Source organism: Rana temporaria, chromosome 8 (assembly GCF_905171775.1).
Source record: "Rana temporaria chromosome 8, aRanTem1.1, whole genome shotgun sequence".
NCBI lineage: Eukaryota > Metazoa > Chordata > Amphibia > Anura > Ranidae > Rana > Rana temporaria.
The window spans coordinates 188,701,985-188,726,572 of NC_053496.1; the positions used below are offsets into that span (position 1 = coordinate 188,701,985).

Consider the following 24,588-nt stretch of genomic DNA (forward strand, 5'->3'; position numbering starts at 1 on the left):
TTTAGAGTGAAGATCTGATGGATACAAAAGTTGAGGTGAAATCAGAAGAAGAAGAAGAGACGTATGTGAGGGATGATCAGCAGTCTATGGAGGAGAATGGAATAACGGGGACATTTATAGAGGAGGACACTCCTACAGAGATCAGCACAGGTGGGTCATTAACACTAAATCCATTCCTCCACCCATACTGCTCACTGATTGGTCCAGAGTAGGGCGGGGACTGGGTGATATCAGCCTGTAATCCCCTGGTCACTTTCCTGAGCTGTGTTCCCCGTCCTGTATTCCTGTATTTCTCTCGGATAATCTTCCTTCTCTGTGCTGCAGACACAATTTATGTCTCTAGACTGGATTTATGGAGATTCTGGGGTTCAGCTGGCAGGAAAATGTTGATTTTCACCATAAGGTTTGCTTGACCTAGACACCTGGGGTATGTACCTTGGGTCTTCTGCCCCATGCCCGGGTCTAGTGAGATCTCTGACAGAACAATTCTCCCGGGTTACTTGCTCTGTTATTTGCTGGCTGTGCCGGGTGGAGGGATATGTCTGTATAGTCTCAGACCCAAGTCACTGAGTGCAGTCTCAGGAGATGGAAGGCAGCGGTGTGGGACCTCTGCAACTTGTCTCCAATAAACATTTCAGCCACCACTGATTACTGAATACCAATTTCATGAGTCCTGACCCCTGCACTATATACTCTATGTTGTACATTACATACACCTGACCCCTGCACTATATACTCTATGTTGTACATTACATACTCCTGACCCCTGCACTATATACTCTATGTTGTACATTACATACTCCTGACTAGAGCCTTTAAGGCCATGATGCAAGAAACCACAAAGGCCCCCCCCCCCCCCCCCCATTGATCCCATTGAAACCTTTTCCGATTCCAGAAACTCAGGTCAGGGACTTGGGTGTCATCTTTGACTCTAGGTTGAACATGCGCCCTCAGGTAAATCAGGTGGTGAGTTCATGCCACTTGCACCTGAGACTTCTGAGGTCGACATTTCTCTATATCACAGACTCTGATAAGATCGCCTTGATCAATGCCATTGTCAGCAGTTGATTGGACTACTGCAATGCTCTGTACCTGGGTTTGCCTGCTTGTACCATCTACAAGCTCCAGTTGATTCAGAATGCCGCAGCGAGATTACTGGCGGGTGTTGGTCGTCGTGACAGCATCACGCAAACTCTTAGAGCCCTACATTCTCTGCCGTTAAAAAAACGGGTTCTGTTCAAAACTGGATGTCTTGTCCATAAGGCATTGCATGGATGTGGCTCAGAGTACCCGAAGGAAAAATTCATCAAGTATGCGCCTACCTGATCCTTGAGATCGGCGAATTTGGCCAAATTGAAGATTCCAAAATTCTAAAAGAAAAAATGCGGAGGGAGAACGAGTGAAGTACAAGTAACATCATTTTGGAACTCCTTGCCTCTGAAACTGAGACTTGAGAATGACTTTCTGAATTTCCAAAAGGAATTAAAAATCGTACTTTTTGTACAAGCTTTGGGAGTCACCTAATTTTAATGGGGGTGTGACGGACAGATCCCCAAGTTTTTACTGTGTGTTGTCATTCTGGTATGTTGGTTTTCCTAGGGTCTTTTAATGTCAATGTTTTTTATTTTGCGCATCGAAGGCCTTCGGGTAAGACTAAGTAGGTTAAGCATTTTAATAAATAAATGCAGCGGAACACTTTCACGTGTTCTGCAGCAGGACCCCCTTCCTGCCATCATGGGTAGTGTTGCCTTTTCTTCACGCCAAATTCAAACACTTTAGTGGTGCAGATCTAGAGGCAGAGATCTGCCTACTGGGACTAGTGGAGGAGAATAAGGCCTCTATAGAAAGCAGGACACAGGTGGGCCTGCTGCTCTTCTATGCAGGTGGTGGGAGACGGCAAATTGCCCTCCAAATCTCCCGTTCTCTGCTGGGCCATAGTCTGTGGGTAGAAGGCCAGCCCACAGCCCCCTCCAAAACACACAATGGGTTTTGTCACAGAACTCACCCCTGGATGGACGCTCAGGCTTCGGCTGCTGGCACCTTTCCTCATCCGGCTGCTGGGCTTCAGACTTCCTCAAACATCCCCTTTTTCTGAGGCACAGCACTGCCGGGGACTGGAATATGGGCAGGGCATACACAGGAGGAGGAGAAGAAGCAGATCCAGTTATTTCACCTCTTCCGTCCATTTACAGGGCGGTGGTCAGTGCTGGCTCTGGGCTGTGGGTGAGAGACAATCTCAGCTCAGAGCACTGCAGCCAGCAATCCCAGCCAGGGCTCTTTGGCCCCCACAGTGGCATAACGCAAGGGCCCAGTCGCAAGTGCAACGTTTGCGACCCTGGTAGTTCTGCCATTGGTCCTGACCCCTGCACTATATTCTCTGTTGTACATTACATACTCCTGATACTATATAGTCCTAACTGCTGTAGCCTATATCATTTACACCAAGCAGCCATAGTTTTATGACCACTGACAAGTGTGACAGTGCGACGTCCTGCCCTGGTGTGAGTTTACTAGAAATATTAGGAAAGCAGGAGCATCAGATGTCTAAAAAAATACAATTTTAGTGGTAGATTAAGTGACGTTTTTTGAGAGTAGTGACAAATACATCAAGCCAACACGTTTCGGTAGAGAGGCTTTCTCTTCTTCAGGGCTGATGCTTCACACCATCGTTGTTTCCTCTCTCTCTGACTAAGGTCCATGAATAAAGAAATGATCTGGTAGGAGGTCAGAGGACCCATTTACTAGTTTACCTTGAGGGGGGAATTGTAAGATCCTCAGAGACAAAGCTGCCTGATGTGGGCGGAGTCCTGGTTTAGGGGAACCAATCAGCTCATGTCTAGTAATAATCTTTGTATTTCTATTTTAGTAGATGGACGGGAGATGAGGAAAACCTCAGAGGATTGTCTCACTTTGTCTCCAGACTGTAAAGTAGAAGATGAGGACATCACACAGTATAGTCCAGGAGAAAACCCGACTACCTCAAATGTCCATCTGGCACCACACAGTGTAGATGGACCATCGTATTCCTCTTATCCTGAGGAACCTCAGACTGTGCAAGACGGTGCCGGACCATCGTATTCCTCTTATCCTGAGGAACCTCAGACTGTGCGGGACAGTGCCGGACCATCGTATTCCTCTTATCCTGAGGAACCTCAGACTGTGTGGGACGGTGCTGGACCATCGTATTCCTCTTATCCTGAGGAACCTCAGACTGTGCGGGATGGTGCCGGACCATCGTATTCCTCTTATCCTGAGGAACCTCAGACTGTGCGGGATGGTGCCATCTTTTCAAATGATGAGAGGTTTCCCTGTACTGAATGCGGGAAGTCTTTTTGTTTAAAATCGGATCTAATTCAGCATAAAACATCTCACACAGATGACAACCCATATTCATGCCCTGAGTGCGGGAAATGTTTTTCACGAACATCCTATCTTTACGCACATCAGAGATCTCACACAGGGGAGAAGCCGTATTCCTGTCCTGAGTGCGGGAAACGTTTTTCACAGAAGTCTAGTCTTAACTCCCACCAGAGATCTCACAAAGGGGAGAAGCCGTATTCCTGTCCCGAGTGCGGGAAATGTTTTTCACAGAAGTCTGGTCTTAACTACCATCAGAGATCTCATACAGGGGAGAAGCCACATTCCTGTCCTGAGTGTGGGAAATGTTATTCAGTGAAGGCCCATCTTTACATGCATCTGAGGTCTCACACGGGGGAGAAGCCGTATTCCTGTCCTGAGTGCGGGAAATGTTTTTCACTGAAGTCCAGTCTTTCCGCCCATCAAAAATTGCACACTGGGGAGAAGCCGTTTTCCTGTCCTGAGTGTGGAAAATGTTTTATAGATAAATCAAAACTTGACAGACATCGGAGGTCTCACACGGGTGAGAAGCCACATTCCTGTCCTGAGTGCGGGAAATGTTTTTCAGAGCTGTCCCACCTTTCCAGACATCAAAGTTTGCACACAGGTGAGAAGCCGTATTCCTGTCCTGAGTGTGGGAAATGTTTTTCACAGAAGTCCAGTCTTTACAAACATGAGAGATCTCACACGGGGGAGAAGCCGTATTCCTGTCCTGAGTGTGGGAAATGTTTTTCAGAGAAGTTTAATCTTTCTGTACATCAGAGATCTCACACGGGGGAGAAGCCACTTTCCTGTCCTGAGTGCGGGAAAAGTTTTTCAAGCAAGTCCAGTCTTTCCAGACATCAGAGATCTCACAAGGGGGAGATGCCGTATTCATGTCCTGAGTGAGTGAATTGTTCCTCACTGAAGTCCTGTCTTCCTGTACATCAGGGGTCCCACACAACTCTCGAGGTGTATTAGTGAGTGCGGGAAATGTCTTGTATATGAATGTTGCTGGACATGTGGGGAAGAAGCACACCCTGATATACACCTCAGATATACTCCATGGCTGATCTTCATCATGTAAGAAACACTTCATAAGGAGATCAGAGATCACCAAAGACATGGATGAAGTGTTGTACCGTGTTGGCCATTGATAGCAGGAGAAAAATAAAAATGGAGTCATTCCCTCTCATTGGCTGAGTACATTTTGTGGTGTGGAGACTTAGAGGTCTATTATTCTCTTGCAAGAGGTCAGTTTTCTCAAGTCGTCTTCCAGGATGAAACATGTTGACCCAACCACCTAAAAGACCGTCCTCTAGGGCTTTTGAAATAAAAATTGAGTCATTACCTCTCATTGGCTGAAGACATTTTGCTGTATGGAGACTTAGGGGTCTATTATTCTCTTGCAAGAGGTCTGTTTTCTTACGTCGTCTTCCAGGGCGAAACACGTTAACCCCACCACTTAAACAGCGGTCCTCTAGGCTTTACCTTTCATTGGCTGAGTACAAACACTTACAGTTCTTTTTCTAAAATAAATTTTTACAAATGTGACACGCATTCCCACAATGATTATGAATTTTGGCAGTATTATTGTCAGGTCACCTGTGGCCAGGTGACAAATGCACCCCGATGGAGACAGGGGTGCACCGCAAGGTAGTGAACCCAATAGCAAACTGCTGCGGATGGACAGGAAACGTGAACCCAAGATTCCCCAGGGCACGGAGTCTAAGGTCCAGCAGGTGTTCACCAGAGCCTCTAGTGGTGAGGATGGCCTTCGCTGCAACTGAACCCAGGTCGCTGCCCCTGCTGTCCCCCAGGTCACGCTCCGTAGGGAGAGAGGAGAAGCAGTCACTGAGGACACAAGGGATGGTGATGGGTAGGCCGAGGTCGGGGGAAAAGGCAGACAAGGGTAACCAAGGGACAGGCCAAATGGTCAGGGTCACAGGCAAACAGGAGTAGTCGTAGACACGCCAAAGTCAGTACACAGAGATAGTAACGTAGCACACGGCAAGCAGGAACACAATGCTAACACACAACATTGATCAGCAATGCAGACCTGCAATGCACTGGTTAATCTAGAGTTCCTGGAATGGCCTGGGGTGGAGTCATACAGGGAGGAAGAAGATAAAGGAAGCCAGGTGAGGGGGCCTGGCCTCTAAGATGAACACATGAGAGCAAGGTAAGCTGCCAGAGACTATTGCATATCCATGACAATTATTTTAATTACGGTAACTCAGTGATTTTCTATAATTGTCAGAGCCATCTAGTGGCCAAAATGTTTTTTGTTTTGTTTTTTGCATTTTTTTCTAATTGAGGTATTTCAGGAAACATGTCCCATTATGGCCACTAGATGGGGCTGATGATCATAGGAAATCATTGTGTTAAGTTTTGTCCAAAGTTTATCACGGCTGGATGAATGCTTGTGACACTTGGGTTAGAAATGTTCTATGTGTAGCACGGCCCCCTTGAGGACTTCTTGGATTTACCTGCTCACCTGACCCTGTGAACCTTCCAACCCACCTGACACTCTGGGTTCAGACATCTTTCCACAGACACCTTTAAATGACATGTCACACAAGTCAATATGTTTATGTTATCTCAGCTTTTACTGGAGTAGGCAACGTAGTGTTAATTTACAAAGGAGGGCGATAGATCAACCGAGCTCTGGATAACAGCCCAGACTCGCTAGAGGAATTCCCCAAAAGACAGCTTAAGAACCGTTCACCGGTATGAAGATACAATACACATGTATGTACAATGAGAAGCCACCTGAAGCATGACCTGTAGGACAATAAAGGGTTAAGTGTTTTTACTGCAGGTTTTTTCACTCTAAAGGGGAACCCCAGGCCGACCTATGCAACCTTTATATCCTAATGAGAGATCAGGCAGAATAAGGATAGTCTAGGGCCCTTTAATTAGTAACAACAGCAATGTCCGAGATGCAGACCCGATAGTCTTCACCGGCAGTTGGAGCTCATTCGATTTTACCCAATAAGGCACAGTGATGTATTAACAACCCGAATGGCTTAAACAGGCTAACGGTACTCCGTAGAAATGGTTGTAGGTAAAGGTGTCTATGTACAGTGTTCAAATAGAAGTTCAGTAAAGTGTTCCCAAGGTAAAGGTGTCTGTACACGGTGTTCCAGTAAGGTAACCAGGGAAATATTGCAGAAGATGGGCAATTGCCCTCTCACCAACGACTAGACTGCAGATCCGGGAAGGAACATCCATCCATGAAGCTGCCAGCGATGACCCACAGATGCGGAGTGTGGACGAACGTAGTGTCGAGCTGCTGAGTTGGTGTCTAATAAAAATCAAGCAAAGTTTGACTTTCCGAGGCCGAGCTGGAATCACTTGAACACCATGTGGTAGGCCGCAGCGTGCATTACGCAAGGCCCAGGAAGAAGAGACCGTAGGACGGAGCTCCAGTGTCTTTTATAGTTCCTGATAGAAGTCTCCTCGAATGGTAGAAAGGACCCCTGGGATGTGTAGTCCCGGGGTATGGTTATGCAATCGAATCGCCAGTCAGAAAGACTACTAGTCCCACAATCCATTTGGTTGGGCTCACAGATATGATAACTGTTACTGACACTCGGTACTAGAGAGATATAACTATAGATGAAGAATGGCCGGGAAAGCGCACAATATTAGTTATAGTCCACCATCGTTACATCTGTATCGCACCCTTAGTTTACTTGAAGCAATGTCCGTGTAATCTTGAGGTCTATAGACCTCAAGTCGCATCAAAGTTGGACCAAAGTAGTGCAGTCCCAAGTCGCACAAGTGTGAATGGGGCCTAAATGTCAGGAAAGTATTATATAAATGTAGCACCCTCTAGTGTGCTATCAGGTTAGTACAGGTAAATGTATTTGTGTGACTCATGGTAAGTGTCTGGAATCTGGGTCAGGAGCATGGAGGGGGATAGCACGGAGGACAGAGGGGGACAGCACTGTGTACGGAGCATAGAGGCGGACAGCACTGGGCACGGAGCATGGAGGGGGACAGCACGGAGGACAGAGGGGGACAGCACTGGGCACAGAGCATAGAGGGGGACAGCACTGGGCACGGAGCACGGAGGCGGGACAGCACGGAGGACAGAGGGGGACAGCATGGGCACAGAGGGGGAGAGTAGCACAGGGACAGTCAGCAGGGATCGGTGTGGCTTTGGGGGGGAGTTACAAGCACGGATCACCGCTGTATAACTTTAACTAAAGCAGCTGAAAAGGGGGCATATTAGTGCTTGCAACTCCCCTGCCGCACCGATCACCCTGACTGCCCAGGTATCTGAGCATTTCCCCGAGTACAAGTACTCGGGGAAATGCTCGGTATCGGTACCGATACTAGTATCGGTATCGGGACATCCCTAGTCAGGAGTATATCATATACAGCCCTTTGAATAGAGTGCAGTGGTCAGGAAAATGTCATATACAGCCCTGTGTATAGAGTGCAGTGGTCAGGAGTATATCATATACAGCCCTGTGTATAGAGTGCAGTGATCAGGAGTATATCAGATACAGCCCTGTATATAGAGTCCAATGGTCAAGTAAAGTAGAGTATTAGGACTATGCCAACCATATCCTCCTGAGTTCGGGGATACCACACATGTGAGACTTTTTCAAAGCCTAACCACATAGAGGGGCCCAAAATCCAAGGAGCACCTTTGGGCTTTCAAGGAGTATCCCATGATTAACGCGTCTCATTTCCTGACTACCTATCACATTTCTGGAGGTCCTGGAGCATGGCAGTGGAAACTTACTCAATTTTGGAAAGAAAACACTCCAAGTCATTTTCTGAAAGCCATAGTGTGTCTTTTGAAAATGAGATGCAAATCATTTTCCGACTGATCCGAATTCAAATCATTCCAAAAATTTGGAATTAGTTAGAAAATGAATGTATGGGATGAAATACATTTTAAATTCATTACTATTTTATTCTGGGATTCGGATACAATCGTATCTCTGAACAACCAATAATCAGTCAGAATTTATATTCGGACAGATACAAATTGCACTTGTCTAGTGGTTACCAGGGGTGATGGAGGTTTAACAAGTGGCCTGGCGGTCCGTCTCCCATAGCAACAAGAGCGGATCAGCGGTCAGAAGTTCCCAGCCTGGGCACTAGGTATGGAAGAAGAGATAACAGAGTGTGTGTGGAGTCAGTGCTAGGTGATCGTGGGACTCCATTCCGTTGCTGGGAGTGAGGTAGCCGGACAGGTGGATAGGCTCAGCGTGTCCCTCCTAAATGTGGCTGTGATAGTGAAGGTGTACATTGACACGGGGACGAGAGCGATAACTGGAGGACAGTTTATTGTTCAAGTGTACACGGTGTACGACCATCTCTAGATTTGGAGATCTGCCTTTAAGGTTGAGTTATCCCTAAAAGTGCCCTTCCTCTTGTACGGGGGCATTGATGAGCAAACTTACCCCCTGTGTAAGATGAGTGAGCCTGTTCAAGGTGCCCAACGTAACCCAGAAGAACCCACCACAGGGCAGCCTCTCATGAGACACACACTTGGCGCCCAATGAAAAGGGGAACATGCCCTACATACACACAGCACAAGGCCGGGTTCACACTGTGGGGTTAAATTACTAAAGTCTAATAGACTGTGCAGTTGCTCCAAAGCATAGTAAATGAGAGAAAACTCTTCTGATTTCCATCATCCAATCATGTGTAAGCAAAAATGCTATTTTTTTTGTTTCCTTGAATATGATTGGGTATTCTTTGCAAAGTCAAGCTTCACCTCATTTGCTAAGCTAAGCTGCACTTGCAAGGTGCAAAGTCGATTTGTCTTTAGTAAATCAACCCCTATGAGATGTTTCTCAGGACTGCAGTTCCTCTGAAGGCCACAGGGTGATGATCTCACGTCTACCATAGAGACAGGACGTCTCTATAACAGACAGGAAGTGATGTCAGGTACATACAGGAAGTTCCGGGTGAGAGGTGAGTCGGGAGGAAGTAGTGAGGAGACATCTTTGGAATCGGCAGTAGAGGAGGTAATAAGATCTTATCTTCTATTTACACCCAGTAACCCCCGTCATGTCCGTCCTCTTCCTCCATAGTCACTGTGACGTCTTTTATCTCCAGCAGATGATGATACACACATATATAGTGTGGAGACCTAGATTAACCCCTTCAGGGTCAGAACATTCCCCCACTTACAGGGCCGGAACATTCTCTTCATTTTGGAGATGTGTCACCTTTCCCACCAATCACTTTCTCACTAGGGATGGGCGAACGTTTCGGGCCGGCTGTTTGCACGTTCGTCGAATTATCTGGGTTTTCGAACATGTGTTTGGCCCGCCGGATCATTAGTAGCCATTTGTATTGTGATATCGATAGAACAGGGCTCTATTCAGTGCTATTAGACAGTAAAAGCTATCGTGGTAGTTTTCCAGACGGGAAAACTGGTCGTGTTTACGAGGCATTAGGGTCCTATAGTGTCTTATTCTGGTTCTATTGTCAGTGTAGACAGTGCCAATCCTGACCTCCCTGGGACCCTAAGCAGGGGGCGCTGACGACAGTGACATGTCACATTAAAGAAAGTTGAGAAGCGGGGGGAGGGGGTGTTCTGCTGTCGGAAATGACATCTTACATTAAATTGAGAAACAGGGGGTGCTGACTTCTTACCTCTTCTCCCATGCAGCCAGCGGGGTGAGGGGGCGAAAATGACTTCTCACCAGTCGGGGCCTCTAGTAATTTGGGGGGCCCTTTGCAGCTTTGTGGCGCCCCAAGCAGCTTGCATAGTGAGCCTATAGGGCGGATCGGCCCTGAGTGTAGAATGTCAGTTTAGTATGAATCTAGGGATAGTTCTTTTTTTTTTAAAGATGTTTTTATTAGGTTTAAGACAAACCAACAAACAGAAAAACATACAAAAAACAGACAACCTGGTCATAAACGTCAGGCAAATCTAGGGATAGTTCAGTCAGTGTGAGTGTAGTAACCGTTTAACCACTTAAGGACCGCCTCCTGCAGATATACGTCGGCAGAATGGCACGGCTGGGCACAAGCACGTACCTGTACATCCTCTTTAAGTGCCCAGTCGTGGCATGGAGGAGTCAGCTGAGTTATTTGAACACAGCATCAGTCACTTGCTCCTTGATGATGCACAGCCATTACTTGATTCATATGTTGGTTCTGAGGTTGAGGAAGGAAGGAACATGAGCTTACAGAGAGGGGAGAGCACTGGTCCACAAATTGGCAGTCATGTTCCCCCAGCCTTAGCCAGCATATGGCCAAGTTGTCTCCAGTGGTAATGAGGATGGAGGCGATGATGATGAGGTCACTGACGTGACTTGGGTGCCAGATAGAGCACAGTAGGAAATTGTGAATTAGACACAACCCCAACGAGGCAGTTATCATGGAATAGTAGAGAGCAGCCCCCGTATTCCATCACATTGTGGAGAGGTTATCTCCCGGCCCACTTCCACAGCTCAGCTTTTTTGGCATTTCTTGGCACATATTCAGCCGATCGCACTGTTGCAATTCGCAATTCGCAATCTTTTGTCTTAAGCACATGGAGCGTGGCAAAAACACCAGCCATTTGGGTACCGCATGCTTGACAAGGCATATAACCTCCCACAACTCAGCCCATTGGCAGGAGCCCCTAAAAGCCAAACAAAAGGGGTGCAAATCTGTTCCTCCTTACTCACCTCAGTCTGCCCCCGCTATACCTCATAACTTCTCAGCAACCGCCACTGACAGGAACAGAAACAGAAAACAGGCGCCACTTAGAAAACCTTAAACTTTAATGTAAAAAATAGCATCAAAGCACTCACATTGAAATAACTGTATACAGGCATGTGGAAGGGGGATAATAACTGTATACAGGCATGTGGAAGGGGGATAATAACTGTATACAGGCATGTGGAAGGGGGATAATAACTGTATACAGGCATGTGGAAGGGGGATAATAACTGTATACAGGCATGTGGAAGGGGGATAATAACTGTATACAGGCATGTGGAAGGGGGATAATAACTGTATACAGGCATGTGGAAGGGGTCCTCAGCCGAGATGTAAGGGACCATACATCTCGGCTGAGGATAGACTGTTATCTGGACCCCTTCCACATGCCTGTATACAGTTATTTCAATGTGAGTGCTTTGATGCTATTTTTACATTAACCACTTCAATACCGCACACCATCATATGACGTCCACAAAGGGGATCTCCTATCCCTATCTTTGTAAGTATCAGGTGATGTCACTGTCTATTTCCCTATGTAGGAGTATTTAGAAGGACACAAGGATCTCTACAAGGACGTCATGATGGACAATCAGCCGCCCCTCACATCACCGGGTAAGAGGAGACTTTATTGTAAAGGAGAGAGCAGTACGGAGGCTCCACCTAGATCCCCCATCATCTGATAAACACATAGAAACAATGTATTCAGTCAGTGTGTGTGTTTCCTACAGATGGATCCAGTAATGGGAACCCACCAGAGAGATGTCCCCGTCCTCTGTATTCCCAGGATTCCACACAGGAAGGTCACACCATCCCCCACCATCATCAGGTAGATGAGGAACAATTATTGGTAGTTCTGATTTATACACAAACATGTTTATTACAATGAATGTTTTATTATATATTCAGAGTGGAAACCTTGGGGATTATAATATCATTGTTAAAGAAGATGACGAGGAGGATGAGGAGTATGGAGTGATGGAGGAACCATCAGAAGGACACAAGGATATGATGGAGCCACCTAATACCAGGAACCCACCAGAGAGATGTCCCCGTCCTCTGTATTCCTGGGATTCCACACAGGAAGGTCACACCATCCCCCACCACCATCAGGTAGATGAGGAACAATCACTGATAGTATCATTAGGATCTGTACATTATCTGCATTGTTACCATTGATGTCATTTTTATTCTATATTCAGAGTGGAGACCTGAGAGATCCTAAAGTTGAGGTTAAAGAAGAGATAAAGGAGGAGGATGATGAGGATGGGGTGATGGAGGAAGAGCACACCATCCCCCACCATCATCAGGTAGATGAGGAACAATTATTGGTTGTTATGATTTATACACAAACATGTTTATTATAATGAATGTTTTATTCTAAATTCAGAGTGGAAACCTCGGGGATGATAATATTGTTGGTAAAGAAGAGTATAAAGAGGAGGATGAGGAGTATGGAGGGATGGAGGAGTTTTCAGAAGGACACAAGGATATGATGGAGCCACCTAATACCAGGAACCCCCCAGAGAGATGTCCCCATCCTCTGTATTCCCGGGATTCCACACAGGAAGGTCACACCATCCCCCACTGTTACAAGGTCAGTGGGGCGGAGCATCTAGAACATGGACTGGTGGAGATGATGTGTGGATTTTGTATGTAAGTTTATATCTTACAGATGATATTCTCTCTCATTCTCTTGGTTTAGAGTGGAGATCCAATCGATATAGAATTTGAGGTGAAATCAGAAGAAGAAGAGACGTGTGTGAGGGATGATCAGCAGTCTATGGAGGAGGATGGAATAACGGGGACATTTATAGAGGAGGACACTCCTACAGAGATCAGCACAGGTGGGTCATTAACACTAAATCCATTCCTCCACCCATACTGCTCACTAATTGGTCCAGAGTAGGGCGGGGACTGGGTGATATCAGCCTGTAATCCCCTGGTCACTTTCCTGAGCTGTGTTCCCCGTCCTGTATTCCTGTATTTCTCTCGGACGACCTTCCTTCTCTGTGCTGCAGACACAATTTATGTCTCTAGACTGGATTTATGGAGATTCTGGGGTTCAGCTGGCAGCAAAATGTTGATTTTCACCTTAAGGTTTGCTTGACCTAGACACCTGGTGTATGTACCTTGGGTCTTCTGCCCCATGCCCGGGTCTAGTGAGATCTCTGACAGAACAATTCTCCCGGGTTACTTGCTCTGTTATTTGCTGGCTGTGCCGGGTGGAGGGATATGTCTGTATAGTCTCAGACCCAAGTCACTGAGTGCAGTCTCAGGAGATGGGAGGCAGCGGTGTGGGATCTCTGCAACTTGTCTCCAGTAAACATTTCATCCGCCACTGATTACCAATATCATGAGTCCTGACCCCTGCACTATATACTCTATGTTGTACATTACATACTCCTGACCCCTGCACTATATACTCTATGTTATAGATTACATACCCCTGACCCCTGCATTATACACTCTGTTGCACATTACATAATCCCGACCCCTGCACTATATACTGTTGTAAACTTCATAATCCTGATACTATACAGTCCTAACAGCTCTACCCCATATAATATACACTGATTAGCCATAGCTTTATGACCACTGACGGGTGTGACAGTGCGAGGTCCTGGAATTGGAAATGACAAGGAAGGACTCTTAATGTTGCAGTTTGAGAAGTTCTGGAGTTTTTGGTATGATCGGAGTTGTAACCACACCCCGTATATGAAAGGGGTTAACTTTGTTTAAGATATTTCATTCCCGAACACCAAGGCAGCTACCGACACTCCAGGTGAACAAGACCCATAAGAATAATTCAATGAAAAAAAGAAAAAAAGAAAGAAAAAAAGAAAAAAAGAAAAGAAAGAAAAGAAAAGAGAAAGAAAGAAAGAAAGAAAGAAAAAAAGAAAAGAAAAGAAAAAAAGGACACAAAGGGATGGGGAAAGTGCTGCTCACCCCTAAATTCCTTTTTCATAAGAATAATTCTCCCCCAATAACGAAAAAAAGCTCTGTCTTGAGGTTTCAAGCATGACTGACCATCTTTATTGAAAAGACTGCAAGTTTTATACACCAAAAGAAGAGGTGCATCATATTACTCTGGAAATACACCTGTGACCAGACCTAATTAACATGCTAATTACCGACTTCCTTTTAGCAGCCTGGCTGTCTCAGAGTTTCCTAGCCTGGCTGTCTCCTGAACTTCAATACACATTATCACAGGAATCCTTTCATACAATACAGGGACAATTAGCCCAAGCCCCCATGTTAGTGTCTTCACTAGGGATGAGCTTCGCGTTCGAGTCGAACTCATGTTCGACTCGAACATTGTATATTCGCTCGTTCGCAACAGTGCTCGTCGTGGACACGGTGCATCCTCATCAGCACGTGGCCATGGGACATGCTCATCCTTTTTTTCGGCAGCTAGTCGTGATGAGCCGCAACATGCCAAACATTTTGTAGAGTGGATGACCAAGCCGTCCTCATTCTCTCTCACCCAGGTTCTTCCCTCTGCTCAATGACATCGGTCACTCCTTCCCTAGCCCCACCATGTCCTGAGGAGTCCCCTTGAACTGTTTGACCACAGTGTTGGGTACATGCTGCATGAGGATGCGCAGCGTTTTGAAGGCTCCGATGATGGTTCCCAGCTAGAGGAAGGCAGTAGCGTGAGCCCAGAGAGAGGGGGTGCCCAAGAAGGACAGCAATCTGGCAGTCATGTTCCCCTAGCTGCAGCATACTGCCAGGTTTGCTACAGTGATGTGGAGGGAGGGGATGATGAGGTCACTGACTCCACGTGGGTGCCAGAGAGGAGGAGGAGGCGCATCTCCAACGAGGCAGGATGCCCTCCAGGGGCCACCTTAAGGGCAGCACACCGACTGCGTCACACCGCAGAGCTCCGCATGTGCAGGGCGATGCTGTCTCACGTTACTCCAAAAGTTCTTTGGTGTGGGCCTTTTTTGAGACGAGTGCATCAGATCACACCGCTGCTATTTTGCAACATATGTCTCAAGCGTATCTCGCTTGGACACAACATGCTTGACAAGACATATGTCGACCTGCCATGCAGTTCGTTGGCAAGCGTACCTCAAAGACCCACACCAAAGAACAAAGCGGACCTCCCTTTGCCCCTCATCAGCTGGGATCTCCAACCCCACTATACCCTCAGTCCTCTCTGAAGCCTGCACTGATAGGACTGAAGGTGTAGAATTAGGTGTGTCACAGCCAAGTACATGCGGGCAATCTACTATCGGTACACCAACGTCAGATTGTACCAGGCAAATTTCCCTGCCCCAGCTGCTGCAGTGCCAAAAGAAGTACTCTCCCAGCCATCCACATGCCCAGCGGTTGAATGCTAGCTTATCTAAATTTCTAGCACTTCAACTGCTGCCTTTTCAGTTGGTAGATTCTGCCCCCTTCTGTGAGTTTGTGGAATGTGTGGTACCTCAGTGGCAGGTTCTCAAACGCCACTTTTTCTCACGGAAGGCGATTCCGGCTCTCTACCGGCATGTGGAAGGCAATGTCCATGCCTCGCTGGACAGGGCGGTCAGTGGTAAGGTGCATATTACCGCTGATTCATGTCCAGCAGGCATGGACAGGGACGTTACCTCTCTTTCACGGCGCATTGGGTGACTCTGCTGGCAGCTGGGAAGGATGCAGGACAAGGTACAGTAGTGTTGGAGGTTGTTCCGCCACCACGCCTCCTAAATGCTACTACTGGTTGTGACACACCTCTCTCCTCCACCCCCTCCTTTTCTTCTTCCTCTGTGGCCTCTTCCAGTGCTGATTTGTCCTCGGAACCAGCGGTGCTCCGTAGACGTTCAAGGGGCAACGCAGGAATGCAGGCAAAGAGATGCCATGCGGTGCTTGAGCTGGTGTGCTTGGGGAACAGGAGCCACACTGGGCCAGAGGTTCTGTAAGCTCTGCAGGGGCAGGCTCTCAGAGGTGGTTGACGCCACGCCAGCTTAAGCCCCAGGAATGGTGGTTTGCAACAATGGCACCAACCTCCTCTCCGCCCTCCGACAGGGACAACTGACCCATGTGCCCTGTTTTGCTCATGTCCTTAACTTGGTGGTGCAGCGGTTCTTGGGCAGGTACCCGGGCTTACAGGATGTCCTGAAGCAGGCCAGGAAAGTCTGTGCATTTCTGAAGGTCATATAATGCCACTGCTCGGCTGACAGACCTCCAGAGGGAATACAACCTGCCCAAGAACCGCCTAATCTGTGACATGCCCAACAGGTGGAACTCTACGTTGGCCATGCTGCAGAGGCTGCACACGCAGCAGAGGGCCATCAATGAGTATCTGTGCCAATATGGCAGCAGGACAGGGTCAGGGGGCGTGTTTTTTTTTCCCCATGCCAGAGTGGGCCTTGATCAGGGATGCATGCACTGTGATGTCACCATTTGAGGAGGCCACGAGGAAGGTGAGCAGTGACCGTGCATGCATCAGTGACACTGTCCCTCTTATCCACCTGTTGGAACACACGCTGCATGGAATAATGGACATGGCCCTTGAGGCAGAACAGAGGAAGGAAGAGGAGGATTTCCTTACCTCTCAAGGCCCTCTTTATCCAGACAGTGTTCCTGCTTGCCCGCCTATCACACAGGAAGAGGAGGAGGATTGTGTCAGCATGAAGGTGGAGCCTAGCACTCAGCATCAGCAGCAGTCTTCAAGAGATCAATTACAGTCCCAAGAAACCCATGGACTTGTACGTGGCTGGGACGAGGTGGCTGCGGATCCTGTCATCCTCAGTGACCCAGAGGACTCTGCCCTGAATGCCTCAGCAAACCTACGTTGTATGTCCTCCCTGATCCTGAAAAGCCTGCGGAAGGATCCTTGTATTCGTGGTATCAAGGAGAGGGATCATTACTGACTGGAAACTCTCCTTGATCCACGTTACAAGAATAAGGTTGCGGACCTTATCATGCCGGCACAGAGGGAGCAGAAGATGAAACCTCTTCGGGAGGCCTTGCAGAAAGGTCTGTGCAACACGTTCCCAGAGACTGGGGGGGTTACAAAATCCTGGTCCTGGACAATGTGTTGCTGAGGCTTCGGTCAGTCACAGAAGGAGCGGTGGAGAAGGAGGTTGTCTGACCGATATGTTCAGACATTTTTTTATTTAGCAGCCCCAAGGTATGACCAGTTCCAGCAACCATCACCAGCGTCTGTTTTACATGTTGCGGGAATACCTAGGGGCAAGATCAGACTTGGACACCTTTCCCACCGAAAATCCTCTGGGTTACTTGGTCTTGAGGATGGACCACTGGCCAGAGCTTGCACAGTACGCAATTGAGCTACTGGCTTGTCCTGCATCCAGTGTTCTTTCAGAACGCACATTCAGTGCTGCTGGAGGCTTTGTGACCGATCACAGGGTGCGCTTCTCCACCGACTCGGTCGATCGACTGACCTTCATAAAAATGAATCAGGCTTGGATCAACACCAGCTACCAAGCACCTGATGCTGATGTAACTGAGTAATTTTTTTGAAATGTTAGATCCCTTGGAGACTACCTATGCTGATGCTGAGTGACTATCCTTTTCCTCATCAATGATCATGCTGATAGCTTGTAAGAAAATGTTTGGTTCTGGGCACCGCCACCAGTGACTAAGGCTCAATTTCTCTGCCCCTTTTTAACAGGGGCGTGTAATTATAATTTTTGATGCAATACATTGCAGCAGGGCTCATTCTTGCGCTCATACTAGAGTATCTGTGAGGGGTTGCTCTGTTGTGGAACCAGTACCAGTGCCTAAGGCCCAATTTTTCTGCCCCTGTTTAACAGGGGCATGTAATTACAATTCTTGATCTAATATTTAACAGCAGGGCCCATTCCTGTGCCCACCAAGAGTAACTGTGAGGCTTTTCAGTGTTGTGCCACCACCGCCACCGCCTAAGGCCCAATTTTTCTGCCTTTGTTTAACAGGTACGTGTAATTGCAATATTTACTCTAAAATTTTACAGCAGGGCTCGTTCCTGCGCCTAACAAGAGAATCTGTGAGGGGTTACAGTGTTGTGGCACCACCACCAAAGGCCCAATTTTTCTTGCCTTTGCTCAACAGGAGCATGTAATTAGATCAAGAATTGTAATATTTTACAGCAGGGGCCGTTCCTGCACCCACCAAGAGTAACGGTGAGGGCTTACAGTGTTCTGGTACCACCAACACCGAAGGCCCAATTTTCCCCTACTTTCAAACATCCGAACATCAAACGACTCCTACTTACAAATGGAGGGAGACAACAGGAAGTGAGAGGAAATCTACCCCTAGGAAGGGAAATTCTCTCCTGTAAGAGTTGATATGGGAAAAAGGTGTCTCCTCTCCACTGATGCTTTATCACCAATCCTTGTTTCCCTAATAACCCCAAAGTGAGGTGAAATCTTCTGAACACGGAGCACAGACAGCACAACAAATGTTACAGGGGTGATAACCCTTAACTATGTTTTCCAAAAAGCTTAAAATTCGATTTTTTTGGGCTGGAGCTACACTTACAAAATGTACCAGTTTCAAATTACAAACAGATTCTACTTAACAACAAACCTCCAGTCCCTGTCTTGTTTGCACCGCCTGTATACTGCTGTTGAGAGTATATAGGGCCTGGGGGCCCCACGCCTGTTCTTTTTTTAATTTGGGTGCGGGGTTCCCCTTAATATCCATACAAGACCCAAAGGGGCCTGGTAATGGGCTGGGGGTGGGGGGTACCCATGCCGTTTTTCTCAATGATTTTCATCCATATTGCAGGGACCAGACATTACATTACAGCCGCAAGTAGTTTTAAATGACTTTTTTCTTATAGAAATGCCATTTTGTGCAGTGACAGTTCTAAACACGGGAAACACGCGCCACTTCACATGCATACTATAGACACCCCCAGGTACGATATTTAAAGGAATTTTTCAAAAAACATTTTTTTCACTTTAAGCATTATTGAAATCACTGCTCCTGAATAAACGCCCATTTTTAAAACTTTTTTTTCCATTGATACATGTCCCCTGGGGAAGGACCCGGGTCCCCAAACCTGTTTTAGGACAATAACTTGCATATTAGCCTTTAAAATTAGCACTTTTGATTTCGAACTTTCGAGTCCCATAGACTTCAATGAGTTTCTAAAGTTGGTGCGAACGTTCGGTCCGTTCGAGGGTTTGAACCGAACCGGGGGGGTGTTCAGCTCATCCCTAGTCTTCACAGAGTGCGATCCTTATGCTGCGTACACACGATCATTTTTCGGCATGTAAAAAAATGTTTTTCAGCATCTAGAAAAATTCTCGTTTTTTTTAACTTCATCATTAAAACGGCGTTGCCCACACACGATCGTTTTAATGCCCTAGCAAGGCGCGGTGACGTACAACACATGCGACGGCACTATAAAGGGGAAGTTCCATGCCGATGACGCCACCCTTTGGGCTGCTTTAGCTGATTTCCTGTTAGTTAAAGCCGATTCGCGATTTTCTGTCTGTTACAGCGTGATGAATGTGCGATCTCCATTACGAACGCTAGTTTTACCAGAACGCTCCCATCCCATAACTTGCTTCTGAGCATGCGCCGGTTTTTAACGTCGTTTTAGCCCACACACGACCATTTTTTACAACCCGAAAACGTCATTGTTTAAAACGTCGTTAAAAAATGCAGCATGTTCGAATTTTTTTTTTTTTGTCGTCGTTTTTCAGAACCCCGAAAAATGATGTGAAGCCCACACACCATAATTTTAAATGACATTTTTTTAAAACGTCGTTTTTTTAATGCTGAAAAATGATCTGTACGCGGCATCAAACTTTTTAAGAGATTCTGGGTTCCACTGGCCCTCCCGTTACATCTGTGTTTGAAGCTTTCTCCAGGTCTGGTACTCCTAGATTGGGGCCTGGAGTTTGAAGGCTCCAAAGTGTTGTGGCTGGGACAGAACCTTCAATCCTGTGCCCGGGGTTTTCCTCGAGTCCTGCCAGTTGTGTGGGTCCAGGGGCACAAACTCATTATAAGCCGATCAGATCTACTGCTGGGGCAGTTGCTGCCATCAGAGCACATGAGCACCCAGCTCTTTTCTCCTGCTGGCTGCTGCGGGGGATGATTTCAAGATGGAGAGCTGGGAAGGGGCCGGTAAATATGTAATTTACCGGCCCCTTACTTTTCTGAATGGACAGAGTCCGTGATGCATACAGAACTGAAGCATAGTAACCTGTGTTCATTCAAAAATGTGTTTCCTATGCTTCAGTGTGTGAATGAAGGGGAAGCCTCTGTACAGAGCTCTTCCTGTCCATTCATTGTGTGCAGCTGAGGCCACAGGAATGGAGATTGGAGGGCTGTGTCCTCAGTCTCCTTTTTCTGTCTCAAAGGTAGAACATCAGAGGTCTGTTTAGACCCCCGATATATCACCAAAGCCTCCCAATGGGGCTCTTAATTAAAAAAATAATAATAAATAAAATTGTGAAAAAAATAACAAAATAAAAATCTACCAGGGTCACAAAGGACTCGCTTCTCTCTCCCCTTCACCCATAATATGTATTCTCTTTTGTAACACCCATTTCCTACCAGCTGGACATTTTATATCTGATGATGTGATTGGAGCACAGACTTTTACATGGTGATAAGAATGTGATAACATCCTCCAACTTCTGAACCTTAAACAGAAAGTGATAATGAGGGAGGAGTCAATAACCCAATGATGGTGATGTTCAGGATCAGTCCAGTCTTCATCTTGGTTGTTCTCCCCATCCTCACTCTCTGACCTCTGGTGGGGCTCATCCCGCTGTTATTCATGACTAAATCATAGACTAAATAAGGAAGTGCAGGACTTCTTGTGTTGGGAAGATGGCAATGAGTGATAGAGGGGGAGGGGTCACTCGTCCTATAATCCCCTCATCACTGTCACTCCTATAAAAGACAGTTCTCGTTGTTTCCTCACTCTCTGACTAAGGTCCATGAATAAAGAAATGAACTGGGAGGAGATGAGAGGAGTCATTTACTAGTTACCTTGAGGGGGGAATTGTAAGATCCTCAGAGACAAAGCTGCCTGATGTGGGCGGAGTCCTGGTTTAGGGGAACCAATCAGCTCATGTCTAGTAATAATCTTTGTATTTCTATTTTAGTAGATGGACGGGAGATGAGGAAAACCTCAGAGGATTGTCTCACTTTGTCTCCAGACTGTAAAGTAGAAGATGAGGACATCACACAGTATAGTCCAGGAGAAAACCCGACTACCTCAAATGTCCATCTGGCACCACACAGTGTAGATGGACCATCGTATTCCTCTTATCCTGAGGAACCTCAGACTGTGCGGGACGGTGCCGGACCATCGTATTCCTCTTATCCCGAGGAACCTCAGACTGTACGGGACGGTGCCGGACCATCGTATTCCTCTTATCCTGAGGAACCTCAGACTGTGCGGGACGGTACCGGACCATCATATTCCTCTTATCCTGAGGAACCTCAGACTGTGCGGGACGGTGCTGTCTTTCCAACCGATAAGAGGTTTCCCTGTACTGAGTGTGGGAAATATTTTTCAAAGAAGTCCAATCTCTCCGTTCATCAGAGGTTGCACACAGGAGAGAAACCGTATTCCTGTCCTCAGTGTGGGAAACGTTTTTCACAGAAGCCTAGTCTTGACTACCATCTGAAGTCTCACACGGGGGAGAAGCCACATTCCTGTCCTGAGTGCGGGAAATGTTATTCAATGAAGGCCTATCTTTACACGCATCTGAGGTCTCACACAGGGGAGAAGCCATATTCCTGTCCTGAGTGCGGGAAATGTTTTTCACAGAATTCCAGTTTTTCCGCCCATCAAAAACTGCACACGGGGGAGAAGCCGTTTTCCTGTTCTGAGTGCGGAAAATGTTTTATAGATAAATCGCGTCTTGACGAACATCAGAGATCTCACACGGGTGAGAAGCCGCATTTTTGTTCTGAGTGCGGGAAAGGTTTTTCACAAAAGTCCACCCTTTGCAAACATCAGAGATCTCACACGGGCGAGAAGCCGTATTCCTGTCCTGAGTGCGGGAAATGTTTTTCACAAAAGTCCACTCTATCCAGACATCAGAGATTGCACACGGGGGAGAAGCCTTTTTCCTGTCTTGACTGCGGGAAATGTTTTACAGATAAGTCCTATCTTTCCCAGCATCAGAGATCTCACACGGGGGAGAAACCTTTTTCCTGTTCTAAGTGCGGAAAATGTTTTTTACAGAAATCCAGTCTTTCCATACATCAGAGATCTCACACGGGGGAGAAGCCTTTTTCCTGTTCTGAGTGCTTAAAAAGTTTTTCAGAGATGTCCAATCTTACCAAACATCTGAAAATACACACGGGGGAGAAGCCTTTTTCCTGTTCTGAGTGCGGGAAATGTTTTTCAGATAAGACCTATCTTTCCAAACATAAGAGAACACACACGGGGGAGAAGCCGTATTCCTGTCCTGAGTGCGGGAAATGTTTTTCACACAAGTCCCATCTTTCCAAACATAAGAGATCTCACACGGGGGAGAAGCCGTATTCCTGTCCTGAGTGAGGGAAATGTTCCTCACTGAAGTCCTGTCTTCCTGTACATCAGGGGTCCCACACAACCCTTGAGGTGTATTAGTGAGTGCGGGAAATGTCTTGTATGTGAATGTTGCTGGACATGTGGGGAAGAAGCACACCCTGATATACACCTCAGATATACTCCATGGCTGATCTTCATCATGTAAGAAACACTTTATAAGGAGATCAGAGATCACCAAAGACATGGATGAAGTGTTGTACCGTGTTGGCCATTGATAGCAGGAGAAAAATAAAAATGGAGTCCTTACCTCTCATTGGCTGAGTACATTTTGTGTTATGGAGACTTAGAGGTCTATTATTCTCTTGCAAGAGGTCTGTTTTCTCAAGTCGTCTTCCTGGACGAAACGCGTTAACCCCACCACTTAAAAGAAAAGGTCCTCTAGGCTTTTTAAAATAAAAATGGAGTCATTCTCTCTCATTGGCTGAGTACATTTTGTGGTTCCACTGGCCCTCCCGTTACATCTGTGTTTGAAGCTTTCTCCAGGTCTGGTACTCCTAGATTGGGGCCTGGAGTTTGAAGGCTCCAAAGTGTTGTGGCTGGGACAGAACCTTCAATCCTGTGCCCGGGGTTTTCCTCGAGTCCTGCCAGTTGTGTGGGTCCAGGGGCACAAACTCATTATAAGCCGATCAGATCTACTGCTGGGGCAGTTGCTGCCATCAGAGCACATGAGCACCCAGCTCTTTTCTCCTGCTGGCTGCTGCGGGGGATGATTTCAAGATGGAGAGCTGGGAAGGGGCCGGTAAATATGTAATTTACCGGCCCCTTACTTTTCTGAATGGACAGAGTCCGTGATGCATACAGAACTGAAGCATAGTAACCTGTGTTCATTCAAAAATGTGTTTCCTATGCTTCAGTGTGTGAATGAAGGGGAAGCCTCTGTACAGAGCTCTTCCTGTCCATTCATTGTGTGCAGCTGAGGCCACAGGAATGGAGATTGGAGGGCTGTGTCCTCAGTCTCCTTTTTCTGTCTCAAAGGTAGAACATCAGAGGTCTGTTTAGACCCCCGATATATCACCAAAGCCTCCCAATGGGGCTCTTAATTAAAAAAATAATAATAAATAAAATTGTGAAAAAAATAACAAAATAAAAATCTACCAGGGTCACAAAGGACTCGCTTCTCTCTCCCCTTCACCCATAATATGTATTCTCTTTTGTTACACCCATTTCCTACCAGCTGGACATTTTATATCTGATGATGTGATTGGAGCACAGACTTTTACATGGTGATAAGAATGTGATAACATCCTCCAACTTCTGAACCTTAAACAGAAAGTGATAATGAGGGAGGAGTCAATAACCCAATGATGGTGATGTTCAGGATCAGTCCAGTCTTCATCTTGGTTGTTCTCCCCATCCTCACTCTCTGACCTCTGGTGGGGCTCATCCCGCTGTTATTCATGACTAAATCATAGACTAAATAAGGAAGTGCAGGACTTCTTGTGTTGGGAAGATGGCAATGAGTGATAGAGGGGGAGGGGTCACTCGTCCTATAATCCCCTCATCACTGTCACTCCTATAAAAGACAGTTCTCGTTGTTTCCTCACTCTCTGACTAAGGTCCATGAATAAAGAAATGAACTGGGAGGATATGAGAGGAGCCATTTACTAGTTACCTTGAGGGGGGAATTGTAAGATCCTCAGAGACAAAGCTGCCTGATGTGGGCGGAGTCCTGGTTTAGGGGAACCAATCAGCTCATGTCCTGTAATAATCTTTGTATTTCTATTTTAGTAGATGGACGGGAGATGAGGAAAACCTCAGAGGATTGTCTCACTTTGTCTCCAGACTGTAAAGTAGAAGATGAGGACATCACACAGTAAGAAAACCGGCCGTGTGTAGGGAAAAGACTTTCCGAGCAGGTTCTCCGTTTTCCCCCTCGGGATTTCCGACGGGAACTTTTCCCGTCAGAAATCCAGTACGTGTGTACAAGGCATGACAGGCAGGTCTCTGGTGCCTCCCCCTGAATCTGGAAGGTTGGAGAAACTTCTAGAAGCTAGAGGGTGGAGACCTGGAGGGTTAATCTCTGCAGAAATGAGTTAAATGTTTATTTCCAGATTTGCAAATCA

General features: G+C 46.7%; 1 protein-coding gene and 1 pseudogene across 1 annotated transcript in view; one reads left to right on the forward strand and one right to left on the reverse strand.

Annotated features, from left to right (window-relative positions):
• The window catches only part of LOC120909817, a 41,055-nt pseudogene extending 17,531 nt beyond the window's left edge, over positions 1-23,524 (forward strand).
• LOC120909737 overlaps positions 1-24,588 on the reverse strand; it is an 857,992-nt gene that overhangs the window by 201,028 nt on the left and 632,376 nt on the right. The window lies entirely within an intron of this gene.